The sequence below is a fragment of the Nannobrachium achirus genome (genome assembly GCF_963921795.1).
Source record: "Nannobrachium achirus genome assembly, chromosome: 17".
Classification (NCBI taxonomy): Eukaryota; Metazoa; Chordata; class Actinopteri; order Myctophiformes; family Myctophidae; genus Nannobrachium; species Nannobrachium achirus.
In genome coordinates, this window is record NC_137824.1 from 47,718,431 (window position 1) to 47,732,663 (window position 14,233).

The 14,233-nt window shown below is 41.3% G+C and overlaps 1 protein-coding gene across 3 annotated transcripts in view; it reads right to left on the reverse strand.

Moving 5' to 3' along the window:
- Nucleotides 1-14,233, reverse strand: part of elf1 (E74-like ETS transcription factor 1) — a 58,899-nt gene that overhangs the window by 27,876 nt on the left and 16,790 nt on the right. Inside the window, exon 1 of one of the 3 annotated variants that reach the window (XM_080746138.1) lies at nucleotides 12,090-12,217. The exons of the other annotated variants lie outside the window; for them this stretch is intronic. The gene's annotated coding sequence lies outside the window, so the exon portion shown is untranslated. Of the gene's footprint in view, nucleotides 1-12,089; nucleotides 12,218-14,233 lie in introns of those variants that run through there. 3 annotated transcript variants of the gene reach the window in all.

The window sequence follows — 14,233 nt, forward strand, 5'->3', positions numbered from 1 at the left end:
TGTGTCAAAATCGCTGTATCAATAGTTTAGTTTAGCGGAGTCAGAGCAATTTGTATTTGTGTAAAAGGCCCCTGGTTCTCTCTTGCTTTTTCTTTTAAGTCAATTAAAGGGGGTGTAACTGATGACACGCTTCTCCTCATTTTCCCCTTCACTCCTAGGTCTTCTGTGTTTAAAGAAGTAGCCTGTGACTGCCCTGCCGATTCCTTTCCCTCAGAAATATTTGAAAAGCTTCTTTTTGACTCTCCTGGTGTTTTGGCTGCAATGTGGGAACAATTTGATGCATGACCAGACAGGAAAAGTAAAACATTCTCCATTTCAGTATAGTGTAAGTACCCAGCAATAGTAATAGTATCCCTTTACCACATCATACTGTACAAATTCCCTGTTAAACTATTAAACATGATAAACAAAACAATTATAAGTCCTTATTAGCTTTTCCCCCCCTTTTTTTAACCACCACTATGCTACAGTAACAGTGGTGCCTGTACCTGGTTGTGAAATAGGAGCACTCGTGCTATCTTGCGCACACATTCACACGCCCATCTCTGATGTGTTTACATTCATTCCAATGCTGACATGTCACAGCACAGGTTAACGGCAGCAGGGGAAAACCATGCCCCGAAAATACCAGCACAACACACAGGGTTAGCCATGGCATTCCTCACACTTCCCAAATATGTCCCTCACCGTGCCAAACGTATTGCCTGAATTTACAACTCACTTTAACCTGACTGGACAGGTTAGACGTTAGCCTCTGCTAATGGTCAACATTCCCATGAAATTCTAGGGAAGGAGTGTGGTTATTAACCACTTTCAACCTGACATCCAATCAATTTTTACAAACCGAAAATAGAAGATGTACAAGCTCACAACGCGTCTTGATGCAAGATGTTGTGAGCTTGTAAATCATCTATTTTCGCCCATGCGACAGCGTTTTAAGACTAAGTATGAAATAAGGCAAATGGGGAGTGCCAAGATGATTCTTGCATTGCGGGAGGCAGTATGATAGCATACCAGGCATGTCTTGTTGAGATGAAGCCTTTCAATGTCAGGGTTCTTTCTGTGCGGTGAGGTTGCGAACGAATGAACGAACGGGGACTGGGCTGTTCTACAAGCAAGGGTACATACCAAACAGGTCTGGACACAAGCAGGCTAATGAGTCCACCCGTAGTCAGGCATGCAAGTGCAATATGTACCAGACAACACGCCTACAGAATGTCAGGGCGTAGATTCTTGGGGAGATGAAATCATCTCTCTGATCATTCTATCTTCTCACACTCAATGAGTTTTAACTACTTAACTACATCAACTTCCAGGCATGTCATAATAGGCAAACAATTGTCAAAAATAGGCAAACATTTGGTAAGAATAGCAGATCTACAAGCTCACATGTCACCTTGTAAATTGTCTGTTTAGAAATCAACCCTCAAAGGAGTTTAAAAGAAATGCATTTTGGCACATTTACTGTATTTCCTCAACTATGGATGCTGAGAATGGAGTGAACTACATTTGAAAGCTTGAAAAATGTTCATGCTTGTCGGTGGGCAGCAAATAATCACCATCCCCTCTCAAGCAGCCTCTCAGATAGGGCCGCTCACAGATAATTGAGTCTCTTCAAGAGGGTTTATCTAATTTCACCCAACTGGCTACTAGGTTAGTGGGGCATAAGGTACCTTCAGCCAATTTTTCAATCTAATCTCAAAGCCCGTAAAAAGTGTGCCTTGTTGCTGGGTCTAAACTAAAGGCAGGAGTGACGAGTCATTTGGTGACGTCAGGACGCACACCCCTCGGAAGAGCATTGGAAACAAAGCAGTTAGACAATGTGACTGAACTAACCAGGCCAGGCAGAATACCATCCATGTCATGAAAGATGTTAAGTATTGCATGCCTTAGGTGTTACAGCATTACTAGTGCCTCAGTCACTTGATTCTGTCACCATCACATCATATGATGTTTTCCCAAGTATGCTGGGGAAAGTGTGCTTGCGTGGGTGGGTGGGTGTGTGTGTGCGTGCATGTGTATAGGCCTATGTATGTGGCGCATGCATGCACAGGCAAAGGGGGTGGGGCTAGGATTATGATGACTTAACAATATTTTACCAAAGTTTAGCACAAACACTGACAGTAAATACTCCAGGGCTGTCCCCTAAGTCAATTAATCAATACATTGTTCAGGATTGGTCTTAGTTGACAAAACTAAACTCAAGGTATGACCCTTTAATTCTGCCAGACTATAACTTTTAACAGCCAGTAGGCAATGTGAAATCAAAAATAGAAAGTTCAGTCCTTGACCTCACCAACATGCAAACACTGGTCTCTGATATTCATAGATACATTCACCAGTAAGACTCCCTAAATCGGGAGATAAGGTCGCACAAACTTTAGAAGGCAATCGTAGCCAATCAGGAGGGAATATGGGAAATGGGACAGATCCAAGTTGATGACATGACTTTAGATCAGGGTCCAAAAATGTGGTTTGCTGAAATCAGCCTGCTGGTGGCACTAGAAGAGGGCCATGTGAGAAATCTGGCATGGATAGGGGCAACGGTGGCGGAGATATGAGTAGGGGCAAAAGTGTGACGTGATGTGTGACGGACAGACTGACTGACTGACTGACTGGCTGACAAGACAGCAGGTGGAGGTATTGATAGTAACTGCGACCTGATGGTCGCAATTACTTGTAAATCAATTAGTCGACAAATCCCTATTACTGTGTCAACTAGGAATTTCTTTAGTTAAGAACAGTCAACAACTCATTTGCTACCGACATGCTCATTCGGCCTGGTCGGGGTATTGTTTGTGGATGTGCAGGCCAGGGGGAGAACAGCAACGTGTACACTGAGTACGGGTCAATATTTGAGAAGGTTTTATGAAATGGGTCGTTTGTTTATGACAGCCAAGCAATGGGGAAGGTGCACCATCACTGTAGTAGATGAGGATAATAAAGTAAAGAGATGGCCATTCTAAGGACGCTTGTATAAGAAAACATTGACATGATGTTACTGTTTAACCTAGGTGGAATTTCAAAAGTAAATCAAATAAGGAAATTAAAAAATATATTTTTCGTATTAGACTATGGAGTATAAATGACATACCATGTACGTTATTCTTTTACCTTTTGCATAATAAAGGCTTATATTTGCATAAAGAGCACAGAAACATGTCTCGGGGGGAGGGGGGGGGGGGCTTGGCTTATATGCTGTTCTAATGAGAATCACGATGCAAAGTGAATACTGTAGGTAAACAAGGAGTGGCTGTTGCTAGGCAACAGGCGGAGGGAGAGGGCTCATAAAGTAGACTCAGTGATATGAGCAGGAGCGAGCAGGTGGGCTTCATTCACTACAACAAAGCCTTGTATGTTAGAGAGGACCGCAGGCCACGCCTGATAACTATTGAGTAATGAGACCATGTCCAGTGGTGGAGAACATTTAAAGTTGTGCAGTACATTAGTAAAGTACATTTAGTACTGTACTTAAAGGACGACTTTAGCCATTTTCAACCTTCGTATAATTGGTCCTCAGTAATGCTCATTATAATATGGTATCATATTTGCTTACCCCTTATGTCTTAGACGACTTAAAGGGTGACTGTGGACGGTTCAGAAAACCACCTACAAGTGACATCATCGATGCCGAATCCAAGCTAATAGAAACTGCAGGCTTTCTATTCCTGGACATTTTGCATGGGAGTAATTGTTCTTGCGTTAATAAAAATTTAGAACAGCTCTCCTGGTACCATTTTATCATTAGTGACTGTGAGGACCAATTATATGAAGGTTGAAAATGGGTGAAGTCCTCCTTTAAGTATAATGTTGATGTTTAAATATTACATTTACTTCTAATCCAATACATCCCAGAGTCAACTTTTTACTCTGCTGCAATTATTTGACAGCTTTAGTTACTAGTTACTTTGTAGATTTAGATTACTATTACAAAACATAGATCAACCAATTACGCCCTATTTTATACTTTTATACTAGCCGAACAAAAATGTTTTACAAAGCTTGAAACATCAATCAGTACTTTTACCGTGGTACTTTAAGTATATTTTGATGGCAATAATTGTGCACGTTTACCTGTACTCAAGTAGATCATTGTATACAGGCCATTCATTTCTAACATACACAGGCATAGCTACATTTACTTAAATTAAAAATCAGAGTACTTCTTCTACCATTGACTATGCCCCTTCAACACTGTTCCTAGCTGGCTAGCCACTAAACCACATTAACCCTGGCGTCCCATGGTGTATCATGTCTTGTGGCCCTCTGGCCCTCTGCCTAATCTAGTTGAATACTGCTGTTATAAGCGAAAATTCACAAAAATAGCCTAGGCCTATGTGCTTAATTTATGCTCTGTTGTACGCGAGAGTCACACGGCGAAAATAGCTACAAGCTCACGGCACAGTGCATTGCGAGGCCTTGTGAGCTTGAAGATTGCCTATTTTTGATATATGATAGGCCAGGCTTGTACATTTTAAAGCAGCAGCTTATCGGCATGGATTTATTGACTGTTTTTGAGTGACACCACTATTAGAGTTATTTCATCCATTATTCCCTCTCTTATTCTGATTATTTGGGTGTTGTGAAGCAAACGTTGCCATCATTCCCAGGTAATGTGAGCATAGACACAGCAGTCAACAATTTAAGGGAAGTGAAATGACTGTTTTTGGTGTGAAAGGGGAAGAACTGAAGAGCAGAGATACAGTAGTCATTAAAGGACAACTTTGTTTTTTTTACAACAAGGGTTCATATTTTAGATAAGAAAAGATGAGTGTTAAAATGTTTTAATGTACTTCTTTCTATCGTTTTAGGGATTTTAACTATTTTGATTTGCATGCAAGTGGCTAAATAAGTATTTTTTTACACAAAAAGCCCATTCCCAAGATGCACCGCAATCTTTCATGAGCAGATGTGACTTATGGGGGCTGGTGTAAATAGTAACAAAGAAATTGCTGACTTCTATCTAAAAAGACATATTTAGCCACTTGTACGCATGCCCCCACCCACTGAAATCAGACTACTAAAATCGCTAAAACAATAAAAAGCTGTAAATGAAAACATTTTAACACTCATCTTTTCTTTTCTCTAACTACAAACTAAAATATGAACCCTTGTTGTAAAAAACAAAGTTGTCCTTTAACCCATTTAGACCTAAGGTCGATTCCAAAAACGCCTTCCAAAGTTTTCTGAAAAACTAAATAGCAGATGTGACACAGATGTGGAAGGTCGGAAGGTATAACAATGTATAGGTTTAACAGGTCTAAAGGGGATAAGCCAGTGGTTCTCAAATGGGGGTACGTTTTATACTCCTAGGGGTATGCAGAGGTAGATATTTTTGCTAATTTTATACGATACAGTAGTATGGCAAAGTAGGGCATTGATTTACCAGAAAAAAGAAATTAGGAAAACGGGGTACTGAAGCCAAAAAGGTTTGAGAACCAGCTGATGAGAAATAGTTAAAAGTTCTACTTTGGTAATAATAAGATCATTTTCAAATGGAGAGAATATGTGGTGTCAATATCATATTATTAAGTACAGTTTAATATTTAATGCATGTGCGTGTGTGCGTGTTTTCTTAAATGATCATTTTTATAACAAAACAACCTGTGTGCAGTTGGATTTTAAGCACAAAACATTTTGTACTGTATTACATAACAAACACTTTGAGGGGGCTTTAACCTGCCTTATCAGAAACAGCTGTCTTCACACTAATCAAAACTTTGACAGTACAAATCCAAAGCCACCTGGTGAAATTAGCACTGGCAGTGTCTACTGTACCAACCATTAATCTTGTGATTGTCTTGCTGCGTTAATGTTGAATATCAATAATGGGCTCACAATGTGGAGTTTTTGGTCACCTTTGAAGTTAACTTCTCAACGTTTTTAGCTTGCGATTGCATGTCTTTCTTCAACATTTGCTCACACGACCACACCAACCACGTGTGACATCTAGGCCTATACCACGTGTGACATCTAGGCCTATACTTCTGTGTAACGTGATCATCTTTCTTATGCCCCGGATACTAGAGCACATGCGGTTTAAACCTGAATCCTTTCACTGCATAGTAGGTGTGAAGAACATGGCGGGTTCTATCACTTTCACTACCATCGAATTAGAGAAGGGGCGATTCATTTCAGTGCTCTGAAAACAACTGATGAAGAAAATAGAAGCTAAAATACTGTAGCCTCATAACATGCTCACACCACCAAATGTGCTCATCTGGACTCCTGTTGACCACATTCTGACCGCACCCATTTTGCTTTTAAATCATACCTGGGCTGACGAGTGGGGATTCTCCACCATGAGTATGCCATAAGAGCAAAATGGCTTGCATGCGAATATGACCAATAGCTTGGAAATCTTCAGTGATATTCTCAATGTAAGAATTAGAAATTTGTGTTTTGCCATGGCGAATAGGGATAGATTATTAATTAGTGTATCGATAATTGATGATCTTTATAATCTATTAAATCAATTTGTTCAATTAACTGTTGCACACCTAAACGCAGGTCACAGTGCGGGGGGAAATCCCTGCTTGAGAAATCCATCACATGGCACTGCCTACGAGCATGTAAACTTCTATGACAATTTCGGAAGTGGCAACATAAGGCATTTGCATGAGAACCAAAGTATTAGCGAGGCGTTATTAAAGCTAATTTCACTGCTGTGAGCCAATTTTGCCCCTCATTTCTTCTTTGCTCCACGTTACCTCATGCAGGGTGTAACTGATGGAACTGGAAAGAAAAACAGTGAGCATGGCATGAGGCTAAAAGGGGAGGGAGAGCTTGAAATCGAAAGGTTCCCGGTTCAAACCCTGGATCCTCCTGACAGTGTGTGTAGAAGTGTCCATGAGCAAGACATACCGGTAACTGCTCCTGATGAGCAGGTTGGTGTGTTTCCTCTCCCACCAGTGTGTCAATGTGTGTGTGCATGCGTGAATGTAAAGCACTTGTAAAGGTGCTGTAAAAATGCAACATTTACCATTCAAAGGATTTGTGCTTGCGGTGCTAAGAAATGCTAGCTGTAGCTCGAGGAGACATGCATGTACCACCCTGTCTAGATGTCATAACGGGTGGCAACAATTCCATGTGTGTTGGGCATCCAGTAACTTACATAGGTATAGCATACCGATTTCATTTTGCGCACACAGCTTAAAAAAAAAACACTTAATCCCTATTTAAAAATTCGACATAATTCTATATACATGATTTAAAAAATAGCCAATCTACAAGCTCACAACACATTGCATCGCAACACATTGTGAGCTCATTTTGTGGGGGGAGGAATAGGGACGGGCGGGTTACCCTATGGTACACAAGAAAGCTGCTTTATCAAGACCGGAAAAAAGCACAGTTTACTCACGGTATGTTTGATCTAAAATGCAAGGTAGGCTTCTTGTGATTTATTTTAGTGGCTGCTGCAGCAATGGGTTTTACACCATTCCACCGTTCTACTACTACTGTACCTTGGACCCTGTCATCACCAGCAACGTGTGACTCTGAGTACAATACCAATAGCTGTTAGCTTCTATTTTATTCCAGTAAGCCACCTCATAAATTTATTTCCAAGAAAAAACAATGATACATTGTGTTACAGCGGGGTACTATTTTGTCAAATATGCAATACATGTTGAATGTACTACAACTCAAGTTTAAATTGCTTAACAACTGGTATGTGAGAGAAAAGTTGTTTGCTTGCATTCTCCTCTTGTTCCCAGGCCCTTGTCGACATGATATGTTGCATAACCAGAAGTGTTATCAAAAGGTGTGACCTGATATAACATGTAATAGCTCTCTCTCTCTCTCTCTCTCTCTCTCTCTCTCTCTCTCTCATGAACGCACCATTCCTGCCCGAGGCTTTGATATGCAGTCGCACCTGCCCTTGCCTGGGGGCTTCAGTGACAGGGGAGGGATTCATAAGTGCATTTGGGGCACAGAGGGGCTGATATACAGACTAATAGCAGGGAAAGCTAAACTGTTGATTAGTCTTGGCTCAGCTGTTAAGGACACATTCAATGCAACAATGTCATGAATGTGAGTATGACTCACAGTCACAACATATTTCATGTCAATTATCATTCCTGTCACAATCTTCAAAATAAAATATTAGAAAATAAGAAGAACATCTTCACACCTAACCAAACAGACCTTTTAATATGTAGGAATGTGGTCTTTCTGTAGCACTTAGGCCAAAAAAACAACAGGCCAACAACAGGCAAATCCATTTCAGTTCATTGGAAAGATGCCAGAGGAGATAAGATCGAGAGCATCACTGTTCCACTGAAATCAAGATGAATCTTATTTTACAAGATTGTGAGCAGAAATGCCTTTGTTTAGCTCCCTGGTTCAGATGCTGTCATCCTATCTACTACCTTGGAAGAAGGGGCTGCTAGTCACAGTATGTTTTTGCAGGACAGTTGCAACATTGAAAGCAGTTTGTGTCATCTGTTGCCTAATGGATTTTTTTAAAACGTTATTTATCCAGGGATGGTTAGCTGAGCAATCACGTTCTTTTTTTTTTCCAGCACCGCCCTGTATTACATGCACACAGCAGTTTCACAACCTGCACCTCACCAACATGCAGTGGTGTGTTCTAGACTTTTTTTGAGGGCATACTATAATCTATGATCCGCGGCTATTCGTGTGGCCAGCGCATACGCCAGTGCATAATGCCTATCGGATACGCTACTTTGAAAGGTTCACGAGGGCATACGCTTTTTCAAAAAAATGTCTTCACAGCATACTCCGTATACCCGTGTGACAGGTAGAACACAGCACTGCCAAACCTAAAAGATACAGGTATTGAAATGGATACTGGTATGGGTAAAATGGCAAGACAAACATGGAAACATAACACATCCCCTCCACCCCTAAAGACAATATGACAAATGCCAAGCAACACAGACCCAAACCTTCCCACATTAAGGGAGTATTTTATTGTGTAATATTTCTCAGATTGATAAATGTTTTTTGTAAATATTTTTTACCTTACAACTTTAGAGCTGAATATTAAAGCTTCTGATCTTTAAGAATCATCTTATCTTGAACAAATTTGTCATCTGTCATCATCTTATTATCTTGACTTTAATCTCAAAGTTCTGGAAGGCTATTCATTTCAGCTCTCATTCCATTGGTCGTCTGCAAACCAGAGGTGTAGACTAGAGTTCAGACCGTCAAGCACTATATGTGACTTGTAGAAGTTGAGGGAATATATTAGTCATCATTGAAATATTAGGTGTCCAAAACCCCAACCTTAGCCCAGTGTCCAGTGACAAAATAAATAGGGGAAGCACGCGGCCCACCCTAGGATTATTAGACCAAAAGATTAATGTGACCCTGATCTCAGACATTTGTGGAGGCCGGAGATTCCATTGCCAAGATAGAATTATGACAAACCTGCTGCTTTCTGCACAAAATATTAACACTGCAAATGCATTTAGAAAGCCACAACAATTCTACCATAAGACCAAGCCGCATTATTTACGGGCTGACACAGAATGTGTTGCATCTCACTGCCAAACGTAACACTCGTGAATAGTCAGAGTCAAGGAGAAATGTTTGATCCAGTGATTAAGCATTGTGAATGTCTGTGGTTATTCTACGCCAGGCCTGTGCTGATTAACTTCACTGCACCTCCTACTCCTCCTCCTCCTCCTACTCCTGCTTCTCAAACTCCCTCTTCTTAGCCATGCCTAATGAGCTAATTACAGACCAAGATGTGTTGACTTTGTATTGAAAGAGGAGCCAGCCTGACACACAGCCTCCCTTTCTTTGTCAGCCTTTATGTCCTCGGTATGACAGAAACAATCCCATTGAAACAAGCCCTCACAAACATGGTACCCCTGGGAGTGATTTGCCAAGGGGGGGGTGTGGACTGGGCTGGGGGGGCTTTAAAAATCCACGCCTTTGTTGATTTATTTTAATCGCAGACAAGAGCCTGAGGCTGACCGATGTCAGATTTTTGTGTTATCCTTAGCCTTTAATGTCTGACTGTACCACCACGTGCTGTTTACATTTCTGACGGCTAAAGTATTCAATCAAGTAAATAGTTTAGTTTTTGGAGTGTCCTAGAACATCAATTACTGGTGTTTTTTTTAAAGGTGCAAAATCTTGTTTGAAAAAACCTGATTTGATTAAAGTTTCAATTACAGAAAATTTCACTTTTAAGTAAACAAATAACTTAAAGTATACTGTATATGAAACTTAAATTTGTGAAAAGAACATTTAACTTCAATTACACAATGAACAACCAAACACATAAGCCTACGCCCTGTTCAAAAATAGCAGATCTACAAGATCACATCATGTTCCGATGCAACGAGTTCAGTTGTGGGTTTGCTATTTGTACCTTTTTTTTTAATGCCCAAAATAGAGTCGCCATGGGAATGTGGATGAAAATCAGGACACATTGGCTGAATATTACAAAAAGTAAAATAATGGCCCACACATCGGTCAAACTGATGCATCGGTCAGGCTCTAATCTCGACAGGGTTTTCTAAATGGCATTCTAAGAACATCCCTCCAAAGTTTGTTTTACCTTGATTGTATCCCTATGTTCATGTCATTGCTGTGCGCTCCCAGGGTGTAGATGTCATGGACAAAGCTCAAACCTCTGAGGCTCCAGGGCCTAATTTACAATCCAAATCAAGGTGGGCGCACAGTATGGTTAGAAAGTTAGGTCAAATGCAAACTCATACCTGTTGGACACAACAGAGCTATTCATCACCAACAAGGATTTAACTGGGACAGGTGCTGATGGGAATCACATTAATAGAAAACACATCTCTGCTAAGCTTTGTAAATGTTTCAAACCTAAAAGTGTCCAAATTCATGTTTCTTTAAAAAAGCTATCTCAACTTAGATATCATCATCATCAACTACCTTAAGCATTAAGGTAGGCTTATATCAAGAGAGCTTCAATAAATGGTAGGCCTGGTTCGCACTCTTTGCACTGTTTATGCACATTCAATAAAAACTGGGTGTGATACATGAGCGTTGCTCAAACTGTGCCCATGTTTGTTCAGTGATATGTGCACAATGTCTTGTATGGACCACAAGTTTGTCAGTGCAGAGTGGATTTCTGGTGAAACAGGAAGCGTGCTTTTTATCTCTGCTGCACTGAGCAACTTTTAGAAACAGGAACGCAACAACATGAGGCACACTAATTTAACTCTTTGATGGGAGACTCAAACTTTGAGGGAAAGTTAACCACTCAGGCACATTATACATAGACGCAGCAGAATGCAGTTGTTTAGTCTTGCAAGTGAATTACAATGAAAACCTGCTTGTCCTCTAGATTACTATGTAGATGAACAACATTCTACACTGATGACCGAAGATTGTTTTGATGGATCAGGCAATGATTGCCTGATTCCATGCAAGGAGAGGCGCTAGTAGCTTCTCATCCTTCTTTACTGAAGAATGATGACGTGAAGACAAAACCTAATTGACATAATTGAGTGTTGCAACACCATATGAAATGCACATGTGGGCTTGGTCAGGGGGCTTGCAAAACATTGTTCCCTCCCTTGTTACAACACACCATATAAGGCAATGACTCATAACAGAAAAGAAACACGATCTATCAAATATGTTTATATTCTTTTCACACCACAAGCTCGGTGATGTAACGAGCATGCTATGAAATGTTGGTAAACTTACACCAAAAATTAAATTACATGCACTGTGACATGTAGTTCATTTAGTTGCAGTTCAAGATCTAAAACCTTGAGATGATTGCATGAAAAGTAACCGATAATGACAGAGATGAAATGCACGCACTAAACGTTCAATTTGCATAGGTTAAATATTACATTAACTACATTGTAGCAAACATTTCATAAGATCGCACTGAAGCGAATCGCAATAAAACATCTTAACAAAACATGCAGTCAACTGTGGTGATATAGAATACCATGACTTGCTTGTCCACTAACAAAAGTAACTTCTGCTTTATGGGTTTGCATGACGGAAAACATATACAACTTGATTTAAAGACAACTCCCAATAGTACAGTTGGAGCCACTTGTCTCCAGCAGCTTAAACCATTTTAAATAGGTCATATATGAAAATATCTTCTTAGCACTAACCTCAAAGACACAGAACTCAGGCATCAGGATCCATAATAACAGTAGAAAAGGAGTCCGATCTCAAAAAGGTATATCAAAAAATAGATTTCAAAGGCGAATGGAGATATAATCCAAGGTGTGTCTCCAGAGAGAGCAGAGGGGTTGAGATATGTCTAAAGGTGTGGACCACTGGACAGCCCCACAGTCACAGCGCTAAAACCAAACTAGCAAGGTAGGAGGGGGGATGAAAAAAAAAAGAGAACGCAATGGCTGCTGTTTGAAACAGAAAAAGGAGAAGTGTAGTGAAACAACTTGTCCTCTCCCTATGAGTCACGCAGCGCTGCCGCCATTGGTAGGGGAGCCCTAGGGCACAGAGGCTGCACCTGGCCAATCAGCGAACGGCATGGGCCCTGCATGCAAATCCTTTCAGGTGAGTCCTGCTGCTGTCGGGGGATTGGCTGGGGACGGTGCCGGGGGAGGGGAGAGCGGACAGGTCCAACCAGAAGACCACACCCTGAGCACAGTGAAAGACGGGTTTCTGCCGATGCGGGGGAGGAGGGGTGTGGGTGCAAAAAAACACAGTGGGACAGGTATGCCTCCACTTTAGACTTTGACCTTATTTAGCAGTGTGAATGAGATCATTAAAGAGCTGACTTGAGGGCAGTGGAGCTCAAGGCTGCAGAATCCCTCCCAATAAAAAAAGAAAACAGAAGCCTTTTATGTTCAACAACAATGGGAGGTACAAAGGAGAGTCTGACTATAAAGACGCACAAAGTACTCTCACCTGACCGCACTTCACTGCATGTAGCCCTACAGTACCTACAGCACTCCCACAACTCCTCATTAACTACAAGACAGGCTGGTAATGCATCATCATAGAGGCCAGTGATCACAAACAGCCTCCTATTAGGAGCAATGGTTATGTGCTCCAAGTATGCAACTCAAGCAACCAGGTGTGCACGCGCACTGAAACTGTTATTACGTTGTCATTATTATTATTCTCAAACATTCTCAAACTGCCCACCACCACCAACTGCTCTCCTGTGGCTGTGTAGATCATTGTGTCACCATTGTACCAGATAGCTGTCACATGATAAGCATCTTCAGCAGAAATGATAGCGCTAACAAAACAGGAAGTGGTGGACTGCACTGGATAGTTAGCATTTATTGTGCGTGTGCGTGCGTGCATGCTTGCCTGGCCTTGTTGTGCGGGGATTCGGGGAAACCAATGCCAAGCTAGTTCCATTCATCACAGCCTCCTAAGATAAAGTGCATATCCTAAAACGTAGGGAGAGGAATGCACTACAGTGATGCTGAAATCCAGAGCTAGCATGTAAACGTAGCAAAACAAACCGATGAATGTACACAACCAGACATTATCGCTACATTATTCCCTGCTCTCTCTAAACCTTTTGGATAAACAGAAGCTCTGTGTCAACAGAGCACCAATCAATTACAAAACTGTTGGAGGAGGCTCGTGGAGAGTGGCACAACCTCATTCCATTTCTGTTGGTATTAGGAACGGACTGATGACATCTGAGTCATGCTGTAATTACTGTTTGAATGTGTGTGCCCGTGTGGCTGAGACAGAGAGAGAGAGAGAGAGAGAGAGAGAGAGAGAGAGAGAGAGAGAGAGAGAGGGAGAGAGAGAGAGAGAGAGAAAGTGACAGGTTGAGAGGAGGAAAGGCCAGTGTCATTAACCCAGTGATGGTTTTCCATTGCAATTATACGTCCTCGGAAATACTGATACTAGGAAAGTGTGCTGTCTTGAAGCTGTGGTCACATGGATAAGCTACTTTACCTCTATTGTTACTATAGTAACCATGCTGAATCAACTGCTGACTACTGAGGCCATGGAGGCCTACGCTTGTGGTGGATAGGTGGCATAGCTCCTGTCATTGGTCTTGAGTTAACCTTTGGCTCACATGTTTTAGATGAATACAAAATAATTTAAGATTATCTGCAACAGCATAGAAAACATACACTCAGATGTTATCTGGAGGCGCGCCGTTTCAGGCGACCTTGAGGGGGAATTTTTTTTCGAACGCACATCATTTCGACAACAGAGCGTCGGCAGGTATCACTACTCACCCCACGGAGGTTAGGGTTAGGGTTAGGTTTGGTTGTCGAAAAAGATGACTTGTAGAAATAGCGACACGAGCACA